The sequence below is a fragment of the Aedes aegypti genome, chromosome 1 (assembly GCF_002204515.2).
Source record: "Aedes aegypti strain LVP_AGWG chromosome 1, AaegL5.0 Primary Assembly, whole genome shotgun sequence".
Lineage (NCBI taxonomy): Eukaryota > Metazoa > Arthropoda > Insecta > Diptera > Culicidae > Aedes > Aedes aegypti.
In genome coordinates this window covers 97,277,920-97,305,048 of record NC_035107.1, presented here as the reverse complement: position 1 = coordinate 97,305,048, position 27,129 = coordinate 97,277,920, and the positions used below count along the sequence as shown (strand labels likewise).

Genomic DNA, 27,129 nt, shown 5'->3' with positions numbered 1-27,129 from the left:
CTTTTCGGGGAACCAGTTTCTGATCGGGTTCTCGAATGGCGAGAAGGAACGAGCATTATGCGGTTATATGGTTGGCTGATTGCACTTGAGGTGCTTTTATGATAACTATACATGAAATTTCTCGATTTATCTCGATCTCAATCAGAAGAGCAGTGTTTCCCAACTTCTTATTAGTAAGGACCTCTATAAACACTCATTGAAGTTCAAAAATCTTTTTATGTCATTCTAAGTTTTGTAGGTTTAATCCTACTTCTGATTTTGTTGTCCCTAGAGGATGTACAGAGTTGTCCAGAGATTTCCCTGTATCATCAATAAAAAGTTTCTATCAGTTTTTGTGTAAACACTACGGTTTGCTTGATCCATTTTACTATGATCTTATTCTTCTTGGCATTAACGTCCTTACTGGAACAGAGCCTGCTTCTCAGCTTAGTGTTCTTATGAGTACTTCTACAGTTATTAACTGAGAGCTTTCTTTGCCAATGTTGCCATTTTCGCATTCGTATATCGTATGGCAGGTACGATGATAACTCTATGCCCAGGGAAATCAAGGAAACTTCCATTACGAGAAGATTCTGAACCGACCGGGAATCGAACCAGCAGAATTATCTCGGTCATGATCTCGGTACTCGGTTAGTTTCTTCGTACACTTTACACTATAAAAAATGAATGTTATGTTTGAAATGATACTTATAAAAGCAAAAAACGCTCCAATTGTTTGAGAAATGCTACCGCAGAATCACTTGACGCGCCGATACAGTTAACCGTATTTGGCTTCACTCGAACGATCGCTGAAAAAAAAGAACTTGACAAGGTCTTTGAAGGTTGTTCTCTTTGCTATCCGTGTTTGCTTCGAACGAAGTGGTTTTTAATAAACGGCAGCATTTTTGGACTGGCGATTAAATTGGAAGAATTTGGACAATGCAATGGGACAACTTGTGGAGTGGTAGCTATCACGAACTGTCACGCTAGAGCCATATCAGCTGCGAACATGACTTTGAGGTTTCTTTATTTGGACCACTATGAGCTAAACATCTCAGGATGTTGTCGTCACTTTGTTTACAAACGTGAGAATGCGGTTTGTCAAGCACTTATTAAGATCCGAATGAGATATCCACAATCACTTTATTCAAACAGAAAACCTTCAAGACTATTGCAATCGCACGTAAATCCCGTTTCTTCATAAAACTTTATGGTCCTCTATCCATCCATCCATTTACTCCTCCAGAACAACCATTCGAAGTACCTAGTGGCTTTATCGCACTTTAGTTCTCGCGCGAATCGTCCGCCCTCTGCCGACAGTAATAAATCATCTTCAGTCTCGGTCGACCGTTGCTTCTCAGCACTAAGATCGCGTTCCCAATAGCGCATCATCCAGGTTCAACCAACGACACGGATCGATTAAGGGTATGCATTATAGCATAAAAAAAGAAAATTTTGTCTATGGGGCATTTCAATTAAGTTTTGGAAGCATTTCGAAAAATCTCCCATTTTTACAAGTATGAAGAAAATATATTCAAACTTTTTTGAAATCTACTACAGATGACACGTAGGCTTCGTACTTTGGAGGTGATGCCTCTGTCATCCGCAAACACAGATTTTCGACATCCCTGAGGAAACTCAGGCAAGTCAGATGTGAAAGTATTGCATAATATTGGTTCCAAAATGCAGCCTTGCGGAACACCAGGAAGTTTTTCAGACTTGGAGTTCTGATTATTAACGTGAAGTGTAAGGTATGACAGATAACTGTGAATTATTCTAACAACATATGTCGGAAAACTAAAGTCCTTTTAAAACCAACCCTCCACGCCAAACACTGTTGAAAGTTCCTATGTTTAGAAGAGAAAGACCAGTAGTGTTCGGATCAAGTCGGCTTAAACATTTTTTTTTGAAAATCAGCCCATTTAACTTTTGACAGAATAAAACATTCTAGTTTGTTTCCTTCCCTTGGCTTTCCTTCTCCAAGCTCGTTATGTGCTATGCACTATCTCAACTTCTCCGGTGGGATTTCTAAATCACACAAAATAAGTATCCGTGTTTAGTGTACGTTATAAATGACACTATAATAAAAAAAAAAAGTGTACGTACGTTATCTGTCCGTCAAATGTCTCGTTGTCCCTCGTTACCGTCCGAGTGCCGGAACTTCTATGGGATTTTGGATTGTCAATTCCTACCTAACCACTACTGTTTTGCATGTATGCTTGGCTTCTAAACTGAAGCAAAACTCGCCCAAAACATCTCCAACACACTTTCTTATGCTAATTACACAGCGTAACAAAAATGACATTTTTGCGTGTCTCAAGGATTAAATAATGTGTCTCTAATAGATTTGGGGTCGCTGAATCTGATGCCGTACTCAGAAATGTCCCAGCACGTCACCAATTTTAGCTACAGGTCGTCAATGTTGTATAAAACACTGATTTAATTGATGTTTTCATGAAATTTAAAATATGATTTATCAAACTTTTTATGTTCTAATCCGGCAAGCATGCAAAACAGAACTTAAATTTTCATGTAAAATATTACTTACCTTACCTTACTTTTGCTGGCTCTACGTCCTTCAAGACATGACCTGCGCCACGATGTTACGCCAACTAACTCGGTCCATGGTTGCCAACCTCCAATTTCTCGATCGCCCCACACTTCCAAGATCCTGCTCCACTTGGTCAAACCACCTAGCTCGTTGCGCTCCCCTTCGTCTTATATCGGCCGGATTTGAGGTGAACACCATTTTTGCGGGATTGTTGTCCGGCATTCTCACAACTTGTCCCACCTATCGTACCCTTCCAGCTTTGGCGACTTTCGTTATACTGGGTTCACCGTAGAGTTGCGTAAGCTCGTGGTTCATTCTTCTCCTCCATACGCCGTTCTCACATACTCCGCCGAAGATCGTCCTAAGCACACGTCGTTCAAAAACTCCTAGCGCTTGCAGGTCCTGCTCGAGCATTGTCCACGTTCCATGCCCGTAGAAGACTACCGGTCTTATTAGCGTCATGTACATGGTACACTTAGTACGGAAGTGAAGTTTACCAGACCGCAAGGTGTTGTGGAGTCCATAGTAAGCACGACTTCCGGCAATGATTCGTCTTCGAATTTCTCGGCTGCAGTTGTTATCCGACGTTATCAATGATCCGAGGTAGACAAATTCGTCCACCACCTCGAACTCATCCCCGTCGATCGTCACGCGTCTGCCTATGCGAGCTCTATCGCGCTCGGTTCCTCCAGCAGATATTTCGTCTTCGACGTATTAACCTTCAATCCAACCCGATCTGCTTCACGTTTCAGGTTGGTATACTGTTTAGCAACTACCTGGAACGTTCTTCCGACAATGTCCACGTCGTCAGCGAAACAAATGAACTAGCTGGATTTATTGAAGATCGTGCCCCGCATGTTGAAGCCCGCCCGTTTCATAACACCTTCTAGCGCAATATTGAACAGGAGGCAGGAAAGACCATCGCCTTGTCGAAGTCCTTTGCGTGTTTCAAACGGGTCCGATAATGCATCCGATATCTTCACACAGCACTGTACACTATCCATCGTTGCGTTGATCAGTCTAGTCAGTTTCCCGGGAAAACCATTCTCGTCCATAATCTTCCATAGCTCTTCGCGGTCGATGGTATCATAGGCCGCTTTAAAATCGATGATTAGGTGGTGCGTAGGGACTTGATATTCGCGACACTTTTGGAGGATTTGGTGCAACATAAAGATTTGGTCTGTCGTCGATCGCCCGTCCACAAAACCGGTTTGATAACTTCCCACAAATCTGCTTGCCAGTGGTGATAGACGGCGGAAGATGATCTGGGAAAGCACTTTATAGGCTGCATCAAGAATGATGCTCGCTCGATAGTTCTCACATTCTAACTTGTCACCCTTTTTGTATATTGGGTATATTATTCCCTCCTTCCACTCCTCCGGTAGCTGTTCTGTATCCCAGATCCTGGCTATCAATCGGTGCAGACAAGTGGCCAACCTGTCCGGGCCCATTTTAATGAGTTCCGCTCCAATACCATCCTTTCCAGCTGCTTTGTTGTTCTTGAGCTGTTTGATAGCATCCTTAACTTCACCTATTGTGGAAGTTGGCACGTCTCCCTCATCCGCTGTACTGATGAAGCCATTCCTCCTGCTGTCTTGATCTTCCTCCTCTGCGCCGTTTAGGTGTTCATCTTCTTCGCTTCTGTTTGTATCGTTCCACGTTTTGACGGGTGCCTTGCTGCAGCATCATCGCCCGCGCTGCATTCTTCTCGTCCAAAACCGTCTGACACTCCTCGTCGAACCAACCGTTCCGTCGATTTGCTTCCACGAGCCCAATGGCACCTTTCGCTGCGTTGTTGATGGCTGCTTTGAGACTTCTCCAGCAGTCCTCAAGAGGGGCTTCGGTGAGCTCTCCCTCTTCCGGCAACGCTGCTTCAAGGCTTTGCGCGTAATCAGTTGCGACTTCGGGTAGTTTGAATCGTTCCAGATTGTACCGTGGCGGGCGTCGGTACCGAATGTTGTTCACAACGGAGAGTCGTTGGCGCACTTTAACCGTCACTAGGTAGTGGTCCGAATCGATGTTTGCGCCGCGATAAATTCTGACGTCGATAATGTCCGAGAAGTGTCTTCCATCAATCAAAACGTGGTCGATTTGCGATTCAGTTTGTTGGGGTGATCTCCAGGTGTACCGATACGGGAGGCTGTACTGGAAGTAGGTACTACGTATGGCCATGTTTTAAGAGGCGGCGAAATCAATCAGTCTAAGACCGTTTTCGTTCGTAAGCTGGTGAGCGCTGAACATCCCTATAATCGGTCTAAATTCCTCCTCCTGGCCAACCTGAGCGTTGAGATCTCCGATAACGATTTTGACATCATGGCTTGGGCAGCCGTCGTATTCACGTTCCAGCTGCGCGTAGAAAGCGTCCTTATCGTCATCGTCACTTGCTAGGTGAGGGCTGTGCACGTTGATTATGCTGATATTGAAGAAACGGCCTTTGATCCTCAACTTGCACATTCTGTTGTCGATTGGCTACCACCCAATCATGCACCTCTGCATTTCGCCCATCACGATAAAAGCTGTGCCCAGCTCATGTCTGTTGCCGCAGCTCTGGTAGATGGTATAACCATCCCTATACGTATGTACCGTCGACCCTTTCCAGCAAACTTCCTGCAGCGCTACGATGTCGAATTTGCGGACCCTCTCTAATTCGGAAAGAATGCGGGTACTTCCCAAGAAATTGAGAGACTTACAGTTTCATGATCTGAGTTTCCAATCGTTAGTCCGTTTTCGATGCCTGGGTCTATGCCGATTGCTCCGGTCCAAATTTACATTGTATGCTTCCTGTACTGATGTTTTTTACGGCTGGCTTGTAAGGCCTGCGCCAACCCCCTGTCTCACCGGAGGATCATCATACATAGCACTGTTTAGAGTCCCACGCTGGCACTAGGACGATCATCATCGGATCAGCCGCTCCTAACATGGAGAGCAGACGCAGTTTTGAGCCGCCCCTAACATGGAGAACAGACGCTCTGATAAGCTACACCTTCAGAAGAGAGGAACCCCCCTTCCCTGTCAGCATTAGTCAGGTTGGTTACCCGATCTTCCCTACGGTTACTCGTACCCCAGGCGGCACCACGGGGAGGTAGGGATAGGAGTTACTGGACAAGAGGCAAAGGACCATAAATGGGATCTATTTTATACCTGCAGGTACGCGAAGTACCAATGGTACGCATTGTCCAGTCATTTACCACCCCATGCAAAATATAATTTGGTTTAAATTTAACAATAAAATTTAGATTAAATCGATTTTTTCTACATGTTTGCAGTCTCCATACACAATTCTTCGTTTCTCTTATATGGAGAAATACAATACTTTTCTAATATCATCAAAAATAGCTTTTTAGCATCAAAAGTATCATGAGCTTTGTTGACAAGTATTGTTATACAAATAAATTTAGAATCCTTTGCCAAATTCAGAAAATAAATTGGCATACAAGCTGGCAAACTTGCATGCAAGTTGGCTGAAATAATCAAATTTTGCCAAAAACTAGACGTGCCATGTTATTTCTGAGAACGGCAATGGATTCAGCATCCATGGATAGGTGCGGCACTGACTGATCGGAGAGGACTAGCTTGGAAGTCAAGAAGAGCTTAAATGACTGTGCGGTTGACCAAGAGGACGATAGTGCAGCTGACCAGGAGAAGCTCGAAACTAGGGGAAGCTCGGTGACAAAGGGAGTTCAGAGAACAGAAAGAACTCGATGGCATATGTGCGGTTTGAAGGATGTGTGATGGAAGTGTTGGAGATCAAGTACATCACATACTCTGCAGTGGAGATGGTTAGGTAAGAATTGTAAGGTAACGCGCGGCGGATAATTTTGTAAATATTGTACACGAAATAAAAGAGAAGAGCTGGCTGGTAGTGATATCACTCAGTAGCCTGTTGTGAGGAACTGAAGCCTTGTTTTGTAGTCGTTTTATTTCAACACGTCGATCAGAGGAGTCAGCTTGTATAGCGGGCCAGACTTCTCGATCGTCATTCACTGACTTGTTGGTCGAATTTGGTTTCTCTAGAACACCTTCAGTTTGTCGATGAAACTTTCCGACTGCGCAATCCTCAGCAAGCAGCGCTCCGCTTATTGCTTTAGCGGCACGCGTACTAATGGCCCGCATTTGGTATTTGCTCCTTCAGCTGACTTCTCGTTGCTCACAGCGTCTCAATCGGCAGCCTCTCCTTTTTTCGCCTGCAATTCGAAACGAATCGGTTTACACACGCCATCGTTCGAACCAGGATCGTCTACTTCTAGAATCGGTTCGAATCTCTAGGAAACTTTTGCCAGAATAATTGAAAGAATATCTGAAGGGGTCACAGATATATTCCAATACCCTAGATGGTTTTTTTGTGAATATTAATTAGGGAATACATGACATGACAATACATGACATGGAAGGAATATGGGAGTGACTTTTGGATAAATCTTTCGAGAATTTCCTGCAGACATTTCTAAGAAAACTGCTGGAGAGAATGGAGATTTTATTTCAGGATTTTTAGGATTGCTGTAAAAATCGTGGCTGCATCCCTTGAGTAATCAAAGGAATCTTTTTAAATATTTAAGTTGATTTCTTGTTACAGTTCTTAATCTTAGAAGGATTCTTTAGAAACAATCTTTGAAATCTTTGAAGGAATTTTTAGAAACAATCAAAGTGGAATTCATCCGTAGAGTGCTTTGCGAAGGCCCAAGCTGTCCGATTCGTTTTTCGCGCGCTCGGAGTGTTTTTTCGCTGGCTTCGTTCGCTTGCTTAGTGCTTTGCGAAGGCCTAAGCAGTCCGATTCGTTTTTCGCGCTGCACAGTGGCCGCATCCCATAGAAATCGTGGGCAAAAGTACAATTTCCAATCAAAACGTTCAAAAATGATAATTATTTGACAAAACATGATTTTTAGAGGTATTTCGATAGATCGCTGAAACAGAAAATCTATATTTCCGGTACATTTGACGGAATTAGCTTAAACTAGCACATTTTTTTTAATTCAATCAATGGAATCCTTACCCAGATCAAAACCGAATGAAACGTCATTATTTCGATGCCAACTTGAAGTTAAGTCTCGTAGGCAAGCTCGAGGTGGTTTTTGAACCTATTCGGGAGCTTATAGTGGTATAAAATGCGATATTTATAACAAGTATGATGGTCTAATGGGCTGATTCGCAGTGTAACTAAAAAATATTTTTTCTTATCTTGGCGCAAAAAAGCGCAAGTGAAGCCATAGTACATCGAATACTATGGAATATTTGACACACATTGAGGGGTAAATGATCATTTTAGAGCGTTTCCCAGATATCTTGCGCTATATTTGAAAAAATGCCTTATTTTTGAAGGAGCTCTATGTCATAACTTCTTGACATTCTCAAATGATGAACATGTAAAATGTGTTTGAAAATAACTTCAAAATAAAGCCTAAAGTATGTTCTTTCGAATGAGACCGGTTGAGAAAGATTTGGTCATGATTTAGTACAGAAACTGCAATTTCTTTAGAACAACCTTCACGAAATTTGAAAAATTCATAAGGGGTTATTTCAGCTGACATCTCTCCAGGTCACATGCTGTAAAAAATCGAAATATTCACCGATCGATCTGAAATTTTGGGGAATTGTTATTCAATACTGAAGAAATCAAGAAAAATTATTCGAGAATGAAATTGGAAACTTCATTTTTTTGACTTTTTTCCAGCTCTGGGCCACTGTGCGCTGCTTAGTGCTTTGCGAAGGCCCAAGCTGTCCGATTCATTTTTTGCGCGCTCAGAGTGTTTTTTTTTTCAGTTAGCACTTCATTCGCGTGCCATCGGAGTTATTTTATATTCCTTCTTATACGTGTTGGCGCTGCGATTGTAACTGTTCAGTCGAGGATGGATTGATGATGATGATGATGGTCCCGCCACATACCCCTACAGAGGTTTGAGCTAGACGATATATCTTTTAGATAATTAATTGTGATCAATGTTAACCAGATTTACAAGCAATATTCGGTCTGATTATTATAACAGGTGTAAACAACATTAGAAGTTTCCATACTCTACAGCAAAAAACAAATTTAAAAAACACTGTTGGTCTCAACCAATAATGCTTACGAATTACTAGTGATCATGAAAGTTCAACAAAATCCAAAACATTGCCAGATTTGGTAACCCCGCAAGCTGATTTCAAAAACTATGGGCATTATTCGCATTTTCAAGAAATTTCCGACATTCAACCAGACAACTTACTACTAATTAATAGAATCATCCAACAGCCTAAATCCCCAAATTGGTTGATAAATAATCAAAAGTCATTTATACCTGTGTACCGCGCGCGGGGCTCAAATCTCTGTAGACTTCACAAAAAAGAGTAAACTATAACTACGTCAAAATATAAAAAATCCATCATCATCATCGAGGCGAACATTATAATTTATTAGTGCCCCAATAATATTAAAACAAATACAATTTAGTCCATACAAAATATCAGTTAATGATAACTTCGTCAAGATATAAAATTAGTCTAAGTCTAAAAAACTTATCAGAGTAGCTGTTCAAAAGGCAGCTTTGACGTGTGAAATACATAGTCTTTTGAACTGTGTTAGTGTTGTTGCACGTTTGATGTGTATAGGCATCGAATTGAAGACATTGATTCCTTTAAATAACAAAGAATTTTGTGAAGCACTGGTTAAAAAATACGGTGTTCTTATATCATCCGCGTTTCTAGTATTATATCTATGAACATCACTTCCTCTTTCAATTCGATCACACAAATATCGAGGCAACAATCCATTTACTACTTTAAAAATAAACACCATTGTCAAATACACAATTCTTTGCTTCACTGATAACCATTGTAGGGCATCTAATAAAAAAGAGGAGGAAGTGAACCGGTTACATCTTAAAATCAAACGCATTGTTTTATTCTGCAAACGTTGCAATCTCGATATTTGAGTTTCATTTGCTAGAAACAAGATGGAGGGGCAGAAGTCTAGATGAGGAGAGATGATTGATTTATACAACTGTATTTTACTTGCAACATTTAAATCGTTTTTCAAGCGACAGAGAACTCCATACTTTTTGGCTATTTTCTTGATAACATTGTCAATATGTGAGTCAAACTTCAACTTGTCATCAATAATCACGCCAAGATATTTAATATCGCGCACGCGGTCAATTGTCTCATCATCAATTTTCACAGAGACATTATCATTTACTCGATTCCGCGAAATAACCATGAATTTAGTCTTACTTATATTCAATTTCAATTGTTTGTATTTCAACCATCTACTCAGAGAACGTAAATCTGCATTCAAGTGTGAAACGGCATATTCTATGTTTTTAGCTGCAATGAATATCACGGTATCATCAGCAAACAAATTAATATCACAAAATCGTAAGACTCGTTGCATGTCATTAATGTACATAATGAATAAAATAGGCCCTAATACACTTCCCTGTGGCACACCAAGGTTATTCTCCACGGGACTGGATATAAAATCATTAAAAGCAGTCCGTTGGGTTCTGTCAGATAAATAGTTTTCAAACCATTTATATGCAGAACACGAAATTCCAAAACGGCTGATTGTTTTTAACAATAAGGGCCGAGAGATTGTTTCAAAGGCGCGCTTCAGATCCAAAAAAACAGCAATAATCGTATCTTTTCGCTCCATTTGTTCTTTCCACTTAGCCAATACCAAGTTCAATGCGGTTTCACAGGAATGACCTTCCCGATATCCCGATTGTTCCGGTATTAGCAAGTTGTTACTATTTAAGTACGTTAAAAGCTGGCCTTTAATAACAAGTTCTAAAATTTTCTCTAATGTGTGCAACATGTTGATGGGACGAAACTCTTCGGCTTTAATCGTCCCAGCAACCTTTTGAATAGGGATCACTAAGGATTCCTTCCAAACTTGTGGCACGTGCCCAGTTTGCAGTGATTCATTTATTAGGTCCAGCAAGCTGTGTCCGATAACATGAAAGCAATCTTGAATTATCTTTGCATTTACGTTATCTACGCCAGCCGTCTTTCCCATAGAAAAGCAAATATGTTTTAATTCTTCCATCGTAATTGGGTGAAAGCTTTCTAATCTACAATTAATGTTTATCGGCTGTTTTATTTCATCAGGTTCATCAACTAACTCGATGGATCGGTTGATTGATGAAACACTATCAACAAAGTATTCATTAAATTTACATGCTATTACTTGTTCAGAATCTTCTATTGTGCCATTGAAGGTTATGGACCGCGATTTAGATTTACTAGGCTTTAACAAAGATTTCAAAATTTTCCATAACTCTCTGCTGTTGTTTTGATGCTGATCAATTTTCCTCTGAATATATTCACAACGTGTTTGTTTCAAACTTTGCGAATATTTGTTCCGCGCGATCTTGTACCTTGTCCAATTATTTTCACTATTATTCCTAAGTACTCTTTTGTACAGTTTATCCCTCTTGCGTTTAAGACGTAAAAGATCTAAATTGTACCAGCTGTTCGAATTTTTCAATGGTACAACTTTTTGTTCAACTAATTGATTGGTACAAATTTTCAAAACGTCAGTTAGAACAGCTGATTTTTGATCTAAAGAACCGCTATTTGCTTGAAAATCCACATTTCTCTCGATAAGACCCGAAATTGCTTGTTTTGAATATTTCCTCCAGCACTTTACATTTACAACGTCTTCTAAATTACCAGTATCTTCTACGTTAATTATTAATGTTTCATGATCGGTTATTTTCAAATCAAAACACGTAACAGTATTAACAGAGTCGAAATTTGAGTACACATGATCAATCAAAGTTTTACTGTGCCTGGAAATACGCGTAAAATCATTTACTTTTTGTTTTAAACTAAAAAAATCTGCTAGTCGTCTCAAATGATTCGAATTTGAATTGTCACACCAATTGATATTAAAGTCTCCAGCAAGAACATTTAATTTACTACAATCTACAAACATCTCAAGCCAGTTTTCCAAAATTTCAATAAAACGCTGGTCACTTGCACTGGGAGAGTGATACAATACACCGTAATTACCCATCTTCATGCCACGATCAACTGCAATGCCCAAGAACCAATTACCTTCACAAACTTCGTTCAATTGAAGCTTGTACTGAACCGATTCTTTGACATAAATAGCAACTCCGCCAGTGTGTCTTGAATGTGACAAACAAGCAGCTACATTATATCCCGGAATACTATACTGTTCAAATGCATCCAAATCAACAATATGCGTTTCTGATAAAAATACTAAAAATGGACGTTTATCTTCTACAATCTGACGTAGTGCAACGTAGTTTGTAGACAAACCAGCTATATTGAAATATAAAATGTCAAATTGGTTCACATTACTTCTGGAACTTGGTTGCTATTCATTGAAATGCATGCTGCTTTTCTTACGCTCAAGTAATCGCTTAAAGACTGCACATTCAGTAATATTGAATGCACCGTGGTTTACGTCCAAGTTAAGCTTACGCTCGTTATTCATTTTGATACAATTAACACATTTCAATACAGTTGATGTACACTCAGACGTTTTGTGACTTTCACTACACTTAGAGCATTTGTTCTCATTTTTACAATTTGCGCTCATGTGCCCAAATTCTCCACATTGGAAACATCTTAGAACAGTGTAATCGGAAACAATACGGCACCGATCAAACCTTATGTATACTTTTTTTGCGGTCAACAAACAATTATGAGTCTCTTTATCGACCTCAATCACAGTATTGTACTTGTTGTATTTGAAATGTGGATTTTCATACATTCTTATTACTTTTACATCATTTATAGCGATGTCTTCATTCTGATCTTTCAAAATCTGAATGAATTCATCGGAAGAATACTGATCGCTCATGCCCATCACTTTAAGTCTTGGCACCGATGAGGGAACAACAGCATTGTAGCTTTCACCCAAATTGCTTTGTTTGGTATCTTTCACAGCATTAACATTATATCCTGTTGCACACTCAGCAATAATGGAGCCATCTTTACCGTTCCGAAAGTTACTGATTTTGTGTGTTTTTGGATCTAATTTACTGTTCAAAAATTTTCGAGTATCATCACTACTTTGGTTGGACTCTTTTGGTTTGATCACAATGACCGGACGAGCCTTACGAACAGCTCTAACATCATTAGTCGCTGTGCTTTTATTCCTACTACTATTGTTATAACTCTTATTCCCAGAGTCGTTTTTAACAATATCCGCGAAACTAACACACTCTTTAAAAACATTTTCAGACGTATCGTCAACGTCTTCATTAACTTTACGTTTTTTACTTCTGGGAGTCTGATTAAGCTCCGGAGCCTTTCTTGATGTACCTTGTACCATATTCATTGCAGCTACATTTTTACTCGAATTAAATTGAAAAAATGAACCCTTCATATTTTCCAACTCTTTCTTAATTAAATTTTGGAAACCAACAGTCGCTTCATCCAATGTGCTGTTTATACTTTTCCCCAATTGTTCCATACCGGCCCGCAACGCGCTATCTATCTGGGCAACAATGTGATCTCGGATGCCATCAATAGAATCAGAGAGCGAAGAAATCTTCTTCACCTCTTTCTCGATTCGTTTGACGTCCGATTCCAATACATTCTGCCCGTCACAACACTGACTCAATAGACAGTCGTCACACTTGAATACAATATTATCGTTCTCTGTTGCAAGCTTTGCCATAGCTTTTGTGAGGGAAGTGCACTTGTAGTGAAATACCTTAGTACACTTGCACCCAACACACGCTAATGGATAATCACTTGCAACAAACCCAGCTGAACATTTTGCACATACATCCATCCCGCTTATTCCATATACACAACAAGCAAGCGATACATGCAAACAACACAGAACACAAGAAGACGCACAAAAAAAGTTACCAAACCATCAGCGGCAGCTGGGGTAAATTCCACAATTGAATGAAAATAAGTGCAAGAGACAAAATGCTCTGTACTTATTCCGTTGAAAAACACTATTTGGCACGCAATTGAAATTAAATTCCCGCGGCACTTTCACTATTTCACACGTAATTAATTATCTTTATTACTGCACGGCAGAAACAAACTACTCCGTTCACCTTCATCACACAGAAAATGTTTCGTACTAATCGAAGATTGTGGGCAGAAATTTGGTTCAGTCCGGCAGCAGAATATATGAGCTCTTTGCTTGTTCTCGTTCTGGGCAGCTCCGCTTCATGACAGAGTACAGTTTCTTCTTAAACACGTAAAACAAAGGTTCACAATTTCACCATAACTGACAATACCGTTTACTTGAATTTAAAAACCACATAAACACTTAACTTTTATTAATTTACTTAGTCTAAATCTTCTTAAAAACTACGCGACATAAATAAACACAAACAGATTAAAATTCTACCTATTTAAGGCCTTGCGGATCGGCCGCGCGAGTATGGGGTCATGCTGCCCGTCGAATGGTCGATAGTCTACTGACTTTTCACTCAGCCTGGTATGTGATGCTACATCTCCTATTCGTCTTCAAGGCTGGTAGAATCTGTGTAGTGGTAGCTGTTGGCTCAGAGAATGAGTGACCGATAGAGATGATTTTGATAGCGTGGTGGATTGATACCGAACATCCTGGCCCCGGCAGAAATAACCATTTCTGTAGAATCTAGACTGTAGTTGCATTCAAGGCTCAACGATATCCGACATGAAAATATAAGATCCGGTAGGACTTTCTAAAGGATGTTAAATGGTTGGACAGGTCCTCACCTTACCAATTGGTGAGCTCGTTTCATGCTTGTAATAACACATTTGTATCATATCATGTATTCATGTTTTATAAAATTTCGAGATTCAAACCTTTGAATAACTTGATGTTTAAGATGTCGACGCATTCATACTTAACTTAGGGGTCATGCACAAATTACGTCACGCTTCGAGGGGGGGGAGGGGGTAAAGCCAAGCGTGACAAGCCTTACAAAAATTTCGGAGGACTCATACAAAAAACGTGACAAAGGGGGGGGGGGTGGTCAAAAAAGTTGAAATTTAGCGTGACATAATTTGTGTACCATCCCTTATTTGGCTTTACATCAATTATCTTGATAAAGCCTCGCCAACAATATTTCGCCAATTCACTCGGTTCATGGCCGCTTCTCTCCATCCTCGACTGTGACCCACGCTCTCCAGGTCCTGGTGCATCTGGTCAATCCACCTAGCTCGCAGCGCCCCACGCCTTCTTGTTCCGGCCGGATTCATAGCGAACACCATCTTTACAGGGTTGTTGTCCGGCATTCTTGCAACATGCCATGCCCAGCGTATCCTTCCAGTTTTAGCTACCTTCACGATACTGGGTTCGCCGGAGAGTTGAGCGAGCTCGTGGTTCATCATTCGCCGCCACACGCCGTTCTCCTGCACGCCGCCGAAGATCGTCTTTAGCACTCGGCGTTCGAAAACCCCAAGAGCTTGCAATCCTCCTCGAGCATAGTCCACGCCTCATGCGCATAGAGGACTACCGGTCTTATGAGCGTTTTGTACATCGTGCATTTGGTGCGGGGTGAATCTTTCTTGACCGCAGTCTCTTCTGAAGCCCATAGTAGGCACGACTTCCGCTGATGATGCGCTTTCGTTTTTCTCGACTAACATTGTTGTCAACCATCCGAGGTAGACGAACTCGTCCACCACCTCGAAGGAATCCCCGTCTATTGTAAAACTGCTTCCTAGGCGGGCCCTGTGGCGCTCAGTTTCGCCAACCAGCATGTACTTTGTTTTCGATGCATTCACCATTAGGGCGGTTCAAAATTTAAAAATGTTTCAGAATCCAATCTCCCATATGTTCCTTACCATCATTACCATAAGAATAGTGTTCTATGAAATTTTCAGCTTTCTAGGTAGTGATTTAAAGGTGGCCCAAAGACAATGTAGGTTTATATGGAAATTACTATGGAGACATTTTGAGATACGTTCCAAACACGCTAGTACTGTAATGTAAATACAAACTTATTATCCCATAGTAAAAACTCATTATTCAAACCATATTAAAGATATTTGCTGAAGAGAGAAATTCAACCCGACGGATAGCAGAAGAGATATTGATGAATTTGTTTACTATTATTTAGCTTAATATGGGATTATAGCCCTGCAAACATGTACAAAATTCCCAAACAAAATTAGTTCAGCAACATCTTTCATTAAGGTTTAAAAAATGATTTCTCAATATGGGATAAAAAGTTGTACGTACATTACAGTACTAGCGTGTTTGGAACAATTCTCAAAATTTCTCCATAGTAATTTCCATATAAACCTATATTGTCTTTGGGTCACCTTTAAATCACCACCTAGAAAGCTGAAAATTTCACAGAACACTATTTTTATGGTAAGGATGGTAAGAATCATATGGGAGATTGGATTTTTAAACATTTTCAAAATTTGAATCGCCCTAATTCACCATTAGCCCGACTCTTGTTGCTTCGCGTTTTGGGCGGGTGAACAAATCTGCCACCGTTTCAAATTTCCTCCCAATAATATCCATGTCATCCGCAAAGCAAACAAATTGTCCGGATCTCGTGAAAATCGTGCCTCGACTGTTAAGCCCGTCGACGCATTCATAGATAACTTTTCAAACAGAGGTTACATGAATCGCATCACTTACCAAGGTGAATCCTGATCATGTAGCTTTGAAGCCCTCCCACTAACAAAACTCCTTCTTGTGGCAACCATGAAGATGCAGAGGTATACTCGGTCTTTAGTAACAATGGATGTCACACTAACATTCCTTGCCTTTCTCGATGACCGTAAGGACGTACATTTTCGAGGACTCTGAAATTACTAATGTCAATAACGGCGCCGGCCACGTCCATTTATGGTATGCTAATCCCAAGCTACTTCTGTTGGTTCCCTGTACAATTTCGATGATTCTTGTGAATCACGGAGTAGCAACTACAAATTGTACGGTCATCAATGCTCATGCTCATGCTCACAGTTAAAGTGGAATCCTTCCTTAAAACTTCTGTATTGAGTTATTAACAAACGCTTAGATGATTATGAATGAATATAATTATAAAGAAAAATCCCTAAAATATCCCATGTATCATGGAAAAAAATCATTGAAAAAAGTTTATGGACATGTCCCTGGTGATTTTTTTTACAGATCCCTATAGGGAACTCCTATAAAAAAATTATGACAAACATTTGAATGATTGCTACAATAAATCTCTTAAGGTATCACTGGAGAAATATTCATAAGGGACGGAGAGTTTTTTATTCAACTTGCATCTCGTGGAAGACTGCGAAATGCATTTATTGCATTTGATAACGACATTTGACGGAATCATTCAAAATATCACATACCCTTAGAATCGACACTGGGCTGAGCACGGCTCGGCAAAATTGATAAGCCTACAACCTCCATTAGGCGCGTCATTAGACACCGGGTACAAAAGCCATAAGCATCGTCGCGTCATTCGGTCCCATTTGTTGCGCCACTCGGTGGAAACAAGAATGGGGGGCCCTTCCGCGAAGGCGAGCTGAAGCGAAGGTGAGCCCAAGAAGAACATTATGGATCTCAAGAAAGGCTGCTGCGCTTCTTCTGCGATTCCAGATATCATTTTCGTCTTCCCTGTCAACCACATGTTCTGCGCCCTATGGTGGCTAGAAAGGTGCTTGAGAAATGGTAGCCAATTTAGCACGCATTTAGAGAAGGGGAACACTCAGTGTTTTGTTTATAAAGTAGCCAATATAGTAATGAAACAAATAAGCAAATGATAAATTAAAAACAAGCAAACCAAAATCACACGATATTCCTATAACAAAATGATATGAGCCATTTATTTTAATTAGGGTTGGCGTTTTCAAAAATATCATAACACGTCTAGTTTTTGAGATATTTGCTGCACAGTTTGACGAGTGCATGCAACTTGCCATCTTGTATGGAGATATATTTGCTTCATTTTCCACAGAATTCAAACTCCATGTGTTAAGCAATTTTTATCAACCAAGTTCTTTCAATGCTCAGAAGTATTTTTTGGTGATTTCGAAAAGCATTGTTTTTTTGTCATATTAGAGAAACAAAGGATTTGGTGAAGATACTGCAAGCATGTTAATAAATTCAATTCAATTCAAATTTAGTCATGCAATTTAAACTTATTGACAATTTATATCTCAAATGAAAATTTAAGTCCTATTTTGCTTGCTTGGTGGATCTTCTAATAGTTCAATAAATTATAGTTTAAATTTCATATAAACATCAATAAAACCAGTGTTTTATACTAATTTGACGCCTGTATCTCAAAATTGGGACCTTCTTTAGCCGAGTTGTTAGAGTCCAAGGCTACAAAGCAAAGCCATGCTGAAAGCCAATAAGAAGAAGAACAAGATCACAAAATTGTGACGTGCTGGAACATTTTTTAGAACGACAAAATATTCAGGCATTTACTAGAGACAGATAATTTGGTCCTTAAAACAACCGACAATAAAAAAAATATTAAAAACAATCAAAACGTTTTCAATGAAACTGTAAAATATGTTTGCTTTTCTCACGAAATTGAGCGCTTTTTTATTTTATTTTTAATTTCTAATAGAGTTGCGCTTATTTTCAGTGTTTATTGGGAAACAGTTAATTCTTAAACGCTGAATTTTGACTAATATCTGCTATTTTTTGTGACTGTTTCGGTGATGAAAATATTTTTGAATGCTATTTTGAAATTTGTTATTGCTAATTTATATCTCGGTATTGCTATTTGAAATTATTTTATTGACTGTTTTCGGATTAACTAGTGATGCATATCCTTTTCCTAGGGCATGATAGTATTTTTCCCTTTGAGAAATGGCATGCTTTGGGAAAGTGGATGAGACCTTGGGATGGCTCACCACAGCATCGCAACGTCGCGTCGTCATCAGCGGTAGGATCATTGCAGGCGGCTGTATCCGTTGAGGAATTGTAGACGTGAGTTTTTGCGATGAAGTGTTGCTGGTTTGGTTTTAGTGCTTATTACCGTCTCACCGCACGATTGTTTATGCTTATCACACTGTGTGTCTGAGTTTTCCATGCGGAGCGATAAGTGTGAAAGGGTAATAAATTTAATATCTCCAATACGTAAATGAATATATGGTGAAATAAGAAAATAAACTTCGAGTATTCCTTCAAAAATTTTCCAAGGGATGCATCTTAAAATTACTCCAAAAACTGCACTGGGGATTCAGTCAAGGATTCCGGAGGAAATTTTTCCTTTCATAAGGTACAGTGAGAGGCAAAATAAAGTGCCCACCTTACCAGTTTTCGAATTTCTCTCATTGATTTGGTTCAAATTAAAGTTAACACACCTAAATCTTTTGTGATATTTTATTTTTGATGTTCTTTTAAAGTTGCACTTACGAAATTTTGATTAAAAAAAGAATTTTACTTAAAGAAAAAGAAAATCAATTTGTATTGAAAAAAAAGTAGTGACAAAAATAAGTGCCCACTTCCTTCTTGGCCCCAGAAAAGATGATTTAAGAAAAATAAAAAGCAATTTAATAGTTAATGTGTCCTCCTTTGGCCTTAAGGACTTGCTGGAGGCTCTTCGGCATGCTTTTCACCAGGTTTTGTAGGTGTTGTGGATCTAGTTCTTCCCAGGCGCGCTCCAAGGCTTCAAAATAATTATTTTTGTTGGTAACACCAGTTTTTTCAACCCTAGCATCGAGAATCGCCCACAAATTCTCGATGGGGTTGAGGTCTGGGCTTTGTGGAGGCCATTCCAGCGGTTTAATCCGACAAGACCGGAAGAAAGACTTGGTCTTCTTTCCAGTATGCTTCGGGTCGTTGTTCTAGAGAAATATGAATTTCTCTTCAAGGCCCGTCTGGATCAGCGAAACCTCCAGATTTTCCAGCAAGATGTTAATGTAGGAATCTGCCGTCATTATTCCGTCGATTTTCACGACGCTTCCTACTCCACTCCATGAAAAACACCCCCAGACCATCACATTTCATCACATCACACTTCCATGCGTCACCGTTCCTTGGATGTGGCGCTCCTGAAGCTCGAGCTGTCTAACCGAGAGCGGCGGGCTCGTGTGTGATGCAGAGCACCACATCCAAGGAACGGTGAAGCATGGAGGAGGAAATGTGATGGTCTGGGGGTGTTTTTCATGGAGTGGAGTAGAAAACCTCGTGAAAATCGACGGAATAATGATGGCAGATTCCTACATTAACATCTTGCTGGAAAATCTGGAGGTTTCGCTGATCCAGACGGGCCTTGAAGAGAAATTCATATTTCTCTAGAACAACGACCCGAAGCATACTGGAAAGAAGACCAAGTCTTTTTTCCGGTCTTGTCGGATTAAACCGCTGGAATGGCCTCCACAAAGCCCAGACCTCAACCCCATCGAGAATTTGTGGGCGATTCTCGATGCCAGGGTTGAAAAAACTGGTGTTACCAACAAAAATAATTATTTTGAAGCCTTGGAGCGCGCCTGGGAAGAACTAGATCCACAACACCTACAAAACCTGGTGAAAAGCATGTCGAAGAGCCTCCAGCAAGTCCTTAAGGCCAAAGGAGGACACATTAACTATTAAATTGCTTTTTATTTTTCTTAAATCATCTTTTCTGGGGCCAAGAAGGAAGTGGGCACTTATTTTTGTCACTACTTTTTTTTCAATACAAATTGATTTTCTTTTTCTTTAAGTAAAATTCTTTTTTTTATCAAAATTTCGTAAGTGCAACTTTAAAAGAACATCAAAAATAAAATATCACAAAAGATTTAGGTGTGTTAACTTTAATTTGAACCAAATCAATGAGAGAAATTCGAAAACTGGTAAGGTGGGCACTTTATTTTGCCTCTCACTGTAAGTGGCAAGTGGGACCTAAAAACGATATACTACTTCACGCTGAAAAACGGGTTAACCAACGTACGAAGTTTGATTTTTGACAATCTTCGCCGCGTCGCAACTTGATTCTCAATAGTGCGCATAATGCACACGGTGAAGGGCATAGATGCGTACTATAGCGAAGTGATTCGCGACGCGGCAAAGTTGGTCAAAAATTGAAGTTTACACGTTGGTTAACCCGTTTTTATTCGCGAAGCAGTATAGTTCAAACAAATAGTTGAATAATATTTTCAAACGTCAATATTTTGCCAATCCAACAACACTGTCACGTTTTTGGATAAATCATGGATTTTCAATTTTGAGTACATATGTGATGTACATAAGGGATCAACCATAAAATACGTAACGTTTCAGGAAGAAACCGTACATATGTATAATAGTATATCACATCGCACTTAATATTAACTAAAAATTCCTCACTTAAAGCGTATAGAGGAATAAAACATTAAAAAATAGCACGTAAACTTTTAATAATTGACGAAATTGTAAACGTCGACAAACACAAAAAAGTGTCAATTGAATGTCGTCTGATACGAGAAAATTTGAATAAATCATAAGTTTTGCATAGAATTCAGACATCGGATCATAAACAACATGGATAATTTGATCTTGTCTGTTATGTCGAATGTGACACACATACAGTGAAAGCAGAACAGAAACAAACAACACCATAACGCTTCTTAACATTGCTTTCGTGGTCAGTGGCATTCAATTGACATTTTTCTTTTCGACATTCGTTTGATCGCTCGTGTTGTGAATGTTTAAGCGAAGCGCTGCCCAATATCAGCGAAAACGTGTCGACTACCGTGATTGCTTACAATACTGGTTAGACTGGAATCCAGCAGGACATCGCAGCAGAGGCAGATCCAGAGGCTTAAATGACATAAAATGGCTAAAAACGGCTTAAAATAACTTAAAATGGCTTAAATCGGCTTAAATCGGCTTAAAACAGCTTAAACGGATTAAAATTGCTTAAAACGGCTTAAAAGGGCATTAAACGGCTTTAAAATGTCTAAAATGGCTTAAACGTCTCAAAACGTCTTGCAACGGCATAAATGGCTTGAAACTGCTTTAAATGACCTAACATGACGGCGCAGCCTCAACAAAGAAATAAAAGAGGTCGACCAAAATTTGACTTGACATCAGGTCAAGGCGATAGCGGGCAATCGTCCAGGATGTAAATCTTTCACCTTGGCCCTGTGCACCACCAGGGGTGCCCAGGAATAAAAGTAAGTAATTAAGTACAATCGAGTAAATTATTAAATAAAAAAGTACCATCCTTCAATTTCCTTTCTTTTCTCCTAAATATTTCATCGGCAATTCCTTCCTTGGAGCCTAGGAGATTTGAAATGTTTTAGAATTTTAACATATATTTTTGAGCATTTTTTCCTGTCACGACATAAAAGTAATAACAATCTGATTAAAGTGATATTTTTACGAAAAGTTGCAAATGCTTTATCGCAAAACAAGAGAGACCTACACAAAAATATCTTTGACAAACTTGTCGTCCAAATGTAAAACCTTACTGAAATTCACGTTATTTACGACGAACTGTGAAAATTTCGTTCAAATCAGTTTCCAAACATAATCGCTTTGTATGGAAAATCGAAAATTTTGCAAATCCATGTCCAATGCTATTGATGCTTTGAAAAATGCCTCTACAGATACTATCTGAAAAAAATCTAAGGATTTTACCAGGAATTTCAGTAGATATTTTTCCAGGCGTTTAGGAATTGCTCTAAAATATCTTCCAGGATTTTTTTTTCTAGGAATTCCTCCAGGAATCTTTGGGGGAATTCCAAGTAGAATCTATGGAGAAGTTTATGGGACAATGACAAGAGAAATCTTTAGAAGAATTCCCTATAATATACCCCAGGCAAAATTCCGGACGAACTCATGAAGAAATTTCCGTATGAATCCATCGGAAAATTTCTGAAGGAGTCCATAATTTTTTTTAAGGGATCACTACAGAAGAAATCCCAGAGACATTCGTAGTTGAATTACGGTAGAAATTTTCAAAGAAATAGATCCCTACATCGTTTTTTAAAGTGGGCAGTGAAGCTGGTTTTTCTTTGAGAGATGATTTTAGTGTTTTGACAGTTTAACGGTTTGCAAAAGATCGCATTTTTGTTAAATCTCAGGTATTTCTTCATGTGTTAGGTATCTCCATTATTTTTCTTCAAACACAAAACAAACCTAGTGGCATAGTGTAGAGGACGGATGTACTTGCCCATTGTACATCCGTCCTCTACACTATGCCACTAAGTTGGTGAGATAGGAAAAATTATGCCTAAATTTAAATGCTCATAACTTTTGAGAAGTTGATGAAAATAAATGGTCATATTTCTAAAGATTTTCAATAAATTTTGATGCTCCACCGGCATTCAACTTCCCATTAGTTCTAGTTTCTAGGAAAATTGTAAATATCTATACAACTTCACACCGCACAAAACCACAAGCGACAGAAAAAATGCCATTTGTACATGACCTCGGAAAATCCGGATAATCTCCAGTGTCCGGTGGCCAATATGCATGAACATGCAAGTTTCTGAAACTAGACCAAATTTGCCGTCAACTACTTCCGGATGCATGCAATTTCATATTTTTTTTTCATAAAGTTATAAGCATCTGAATTTAGGCAAAATTTTTGCCTATCTCAATCATTTTGCCTATTTCATTTTGCCTATCAATCATTTTGCCTAAGCTACAGGGGCTTTAATTTGTTAGTAAAGAAAATTTTGGCAGTCATTTTAAATATGACCGTAATCTTGTATTTCAACTGATAATTCGCTCTTTTCGAGGTGATAAGCCAGCTTCAATTAGTGTAGAACAAACTTAAACAATTGAAATGAAAGATTTTTAAAAACGTATTCTTAACTATATAATTTCATTTTTGTGCAATGTTATCAATCGCTGGTTCATTCCTCGAGTCCAGTAAAGATAAAGATCCTTGTGAGGTTAAAAAATCTGTTAGTCAGCTTGATATCAAGTTGTAGAATGAGTTTGTCTCTGCGTTAGCAATCATCGTGTTAAATTTTGAGGTTTCCGTCGAAAACTGGTTACGTCCCTCCTTCTTCTCGTGAAGGAATTACAATTACTGGATAAATCTCCGTCTTGGTTTCCAAAAGGTTTGTTAAGAAAAATATATTGCTGGGTTTCTTGGGAAAAAAAATGAAATATTTGGTAAAATTATAAGAGAAATTCATGAAATAATCGTTGGATTTTTTTGTGAATGGTTTTCTAAAAAAAAATCTTCAGAATCAGAATAATATTTGACGGGAACTGGAGTCATATTTATAGAAAAAATCCCAGAGTGGTCAATGTTGCAATTCTTGCTTGCAATCCAAATTGCACTTCTTTGAACTGCGAGACGGTCCCTAAAGAAATTTGGTAATATTTCTGGAAAGTATTTGAAGAAAACTTCTGATAGACTTAAATTGTAACTTTAGTAATTTCTTTTGCAATTCTTGGAGACAATCAAGTTTGTGGTTGATTTGCTGAGTGTAACTTCTGATATTTTGTCTGAAAGAATCGATGCAGGTTTATATGAAATACTATTCAGAGAACTACCTCCGAAAATTATTAGAGCAATGTTTGGAGATATTCTTATTCATATTCTTGTTCAAGTCCTAACAACATTTTGTGCAGTGATTTCTGGAGAAATACCTAGCAACACTGCCATTCATCAATCCTTCTCAGGAAGCAATCAAGATTACATCTCCAACAATCACAGCAGCTTTATGCTATTCTCGCAGAACCTTTCCCGCAAATGATCTCCACTGCGCGCAAAAACATCAAGTTTCCGTGCTCGCAAAAATAAAACTGCCGCCCCGTCGCAAATCAACCGAAGAGAAACAAATCAACTGTTACTAATATTTAAATTATTCTATTAGAAAGATGATCTCTCTCCCGACGTCTAACGATCACCGTGTTTTTTTTTTCTTCTGCTAGTTCGTTCCTGCTCCGGGGCAACTTGGAAACTCGTGGTCTATGAGAGTATGAGTACTTCTTCTTGGCGCGGCAGATGTGGCATTGAAATAGGAACCAGATTTTGATCCCCGGCCATAAAACATGAACCCTTTGTGAAATGGTTGTCTGCTTTTTTCTGACGGTGCCCTACCGAATGTAAGCAAGTACTTGACTTTGACGCGGTCGCCAGATCTGCCAAAGGGAGGAAAACGATAACATCCGCTCCATAGAGTCTTCTGCTCGCAGACACTCGTTGATGATGACGAACATGATGAGAAATTGGCGTGTCGGACAGAAAAGAAGCTTCAAATGGCGGACCTTATCGGAGAATTCTAGCGAATAAAGGCCCGGAACCTGCAGCACTTCGGAGGAGCTAGGATCAAATTACCTGCCCCAAACCTGTGCGGATGAATCGACGAAGAATGGATCACACAGCCAAGGAGAGATTGAAAAGTTAAGACGTGAGGTCGTCAATGTCAACCGTGGTTGACCTCCGTGTCGTTCGTCTTTCAGCCTTCATCCGACTTCCCGATAAGAACAAAAAAAAAAAAGAGAATTATAACAACTGATGTTATTTTGTATCAAAAAAGTTAACAAAGTGTATTTAAACAGAAAAAAACTGATAAAGGATAAAAAAGTTGAAATTGAAGGGAATTCGATGGCTTATCGACAGGTGGAAATCGTTCCTAGACCCTAGAGGTAGTTCCTCCAATATTGAAGCATTTCCTCAAAGATTTCTTAGTTTTCCAAAACTGCTCCATTCAGTTTGTTTTTTTTTTAATCTGTTAATGCAACAAATTACTCAAGTTTTATGGGTCTTCAATTAACATAATTTGGCGATGAAAATGCGTTGGCTCGATGTCGAGTTGAAATCGGGTTTAGTGTGTTCTATGTCGACTGTAGCTGTAGATCACAGCCTTGCTGTTTATTGTATTGAAATTGAAATTAAATTTGTTTAAACATTATTATGATATTATGAAAAATTTTCACAGGACGCTTTTCATAAAAATATCCGAATTAAATAAAAGTCGATTCAATTATCAACAGTTGACGAAATTCTATTCTAGTTACGTTATGCCTCCCTGATCGGGCCCAGGTTCGCATATTTCCTTCGCTCTTCCGTCCCGGCAAAGTTCCGATAAAATAACTGTCAAAGTTTATCATTCGCGCTGACAGACAGTGTAGCTCATTAGGCCCCCACAAAGCGGATCGATCGATACGGCGCCGCTTGCGGGATGAGAAGAGAAATTGGAAATTAAGAATCGTTAATTTGGGATGGATAAAATCCGCTGGAGAGGCCAGCGAGAAGGTCCGATCAAAACAAGAATCAGCGAAACTAATTTATTCTCATGGGAGCGAAAGTTCTTTCGTTGGGCAATGGTGGGGAAAAGCGACTTGGTAGCAGCGTGATATGCCACTACGAGATGATGCAGACCTTGATATATGTACCGTAATACGGAGTATATTCGATAATTTGGGTAACTTTGATTAGTATTAGTATGAGACTTTACATACACAAACCTTTATTTTTTCGCCATTACTTATAATAACCTTTGAATAGTTCGACATTATGAATGTCGACTTACTTTTTTAACCTTTTACCAATATTTTCACCTAGAAATCAAAATGCAAAACTTCGTTTAACTTAGAGCCGTATTTTTCCTTCATCACTAATCAACAGCCTTTCCGTGGTGATTCTAGAGATGCAGAGGTATTCTAGGTCTCTAGAAGCAACCATCATTTCACAATAACATTTCGTTCCCATCCCATATGACTGTAAGGACTTGCCCAGCGCTAAAATGAGAGTAAGTTGAAAATCCGATCCCTTATTCATTTTGACCAACCATTGACATGTACAGTCAATCTATGCTATGCTATACCATGCTATGAAAATAATCATACTCTAATCAAAATATTTGTTCCAACTTTCAACTACAATCGATGGCTTAGATACAAGTACCTATTTTTTAAACACATTATGAAAACCTTGAAGAAAAAAAGTAAAAATAACTAGATTTTCTCCTAATAAACTAACAAAGTTACTCCATTTTACGATACCTTCTTCGTTGGCGGCGATCACCTGTTGTCAATCGGATGGGGCTTTCTGCATCTTTTGCGTGGGTTTACTTCCCTATCGGAATCTAAGCATTGCACTACAGTTAACAGCTTTTCTTCATCTACTACAAGCTTACTATCTTACTGAAATCTAATTAGACTCCATATCGGTAAGCATTCGCCTCTACCCAGTAGACAAACTGGAGACCCCTTGTTGACGTTCCCTCTATATTTTCCACATATTTACGATCGATCACATTTCCGTTTCACAGTGGATTGCGTTTTGTATCTACATGTGAGATAACACGCATGCTTTTGCAGCGCAGGTTCCGTTTGTCGGTGAAAAGATCAAACAGGAAGTTGATTTATGTTATCAAAGATCTTATTTTTCGATAAACTTGTTTATTCAGCATTTGTAATTGATTTTCAAATCGTTTTCAATTCATGCTTGGAGACCTTAAATTTCACAATAAGAAACACCGTACATAACCACCATGCTCTGATTTGGACTTGTTCACTGAACAATTATATCAAATAATTGATGCAATGTTCTAACCCGAAAATATGGCTATAGCAGTGCAAATTGGTTTGAAATTAACAAATAATGTACTTGTTGGATTACTGTTTGCTGATGGATCCATTTTATCAATATTTTAAATTTGATTGCTCGTTTATTACATGTTAAGGAACGCGAGCTGTTTTGTTTGTTGATGTACATTATTTTTATTTACTTGGTGTTTATTTATTTGACACCGTCTTGGATTCCTTTAATATCCCACAAACTGTTCCTATTATAAAATATTTTTATTTC

At 39.1% G+C, this 27,129-nt stretch overlaps 1 long non-coding RNA gene across 1 annotated transcript; it reads left to right on the top strand.

Moving 5' to 3' along the window:
• Positions 1 to 1,145: 1,145 nt before the first annotated feature.
• On the top strand, positions 1,146 to 25,139 carry LOC110674456. Its single transcript, XR_002498882.1, has 2 exons — positions 1,146 to 1,404; positions 24,246 to 25,139. It is a non-coding gene; the product is annotated as an uncharacterized LOC110674456 (long non-coding RNA).
• The last annotated feature ends 1,990 nt before the right edge of the window (positions 25,140 to 27,129 follow it).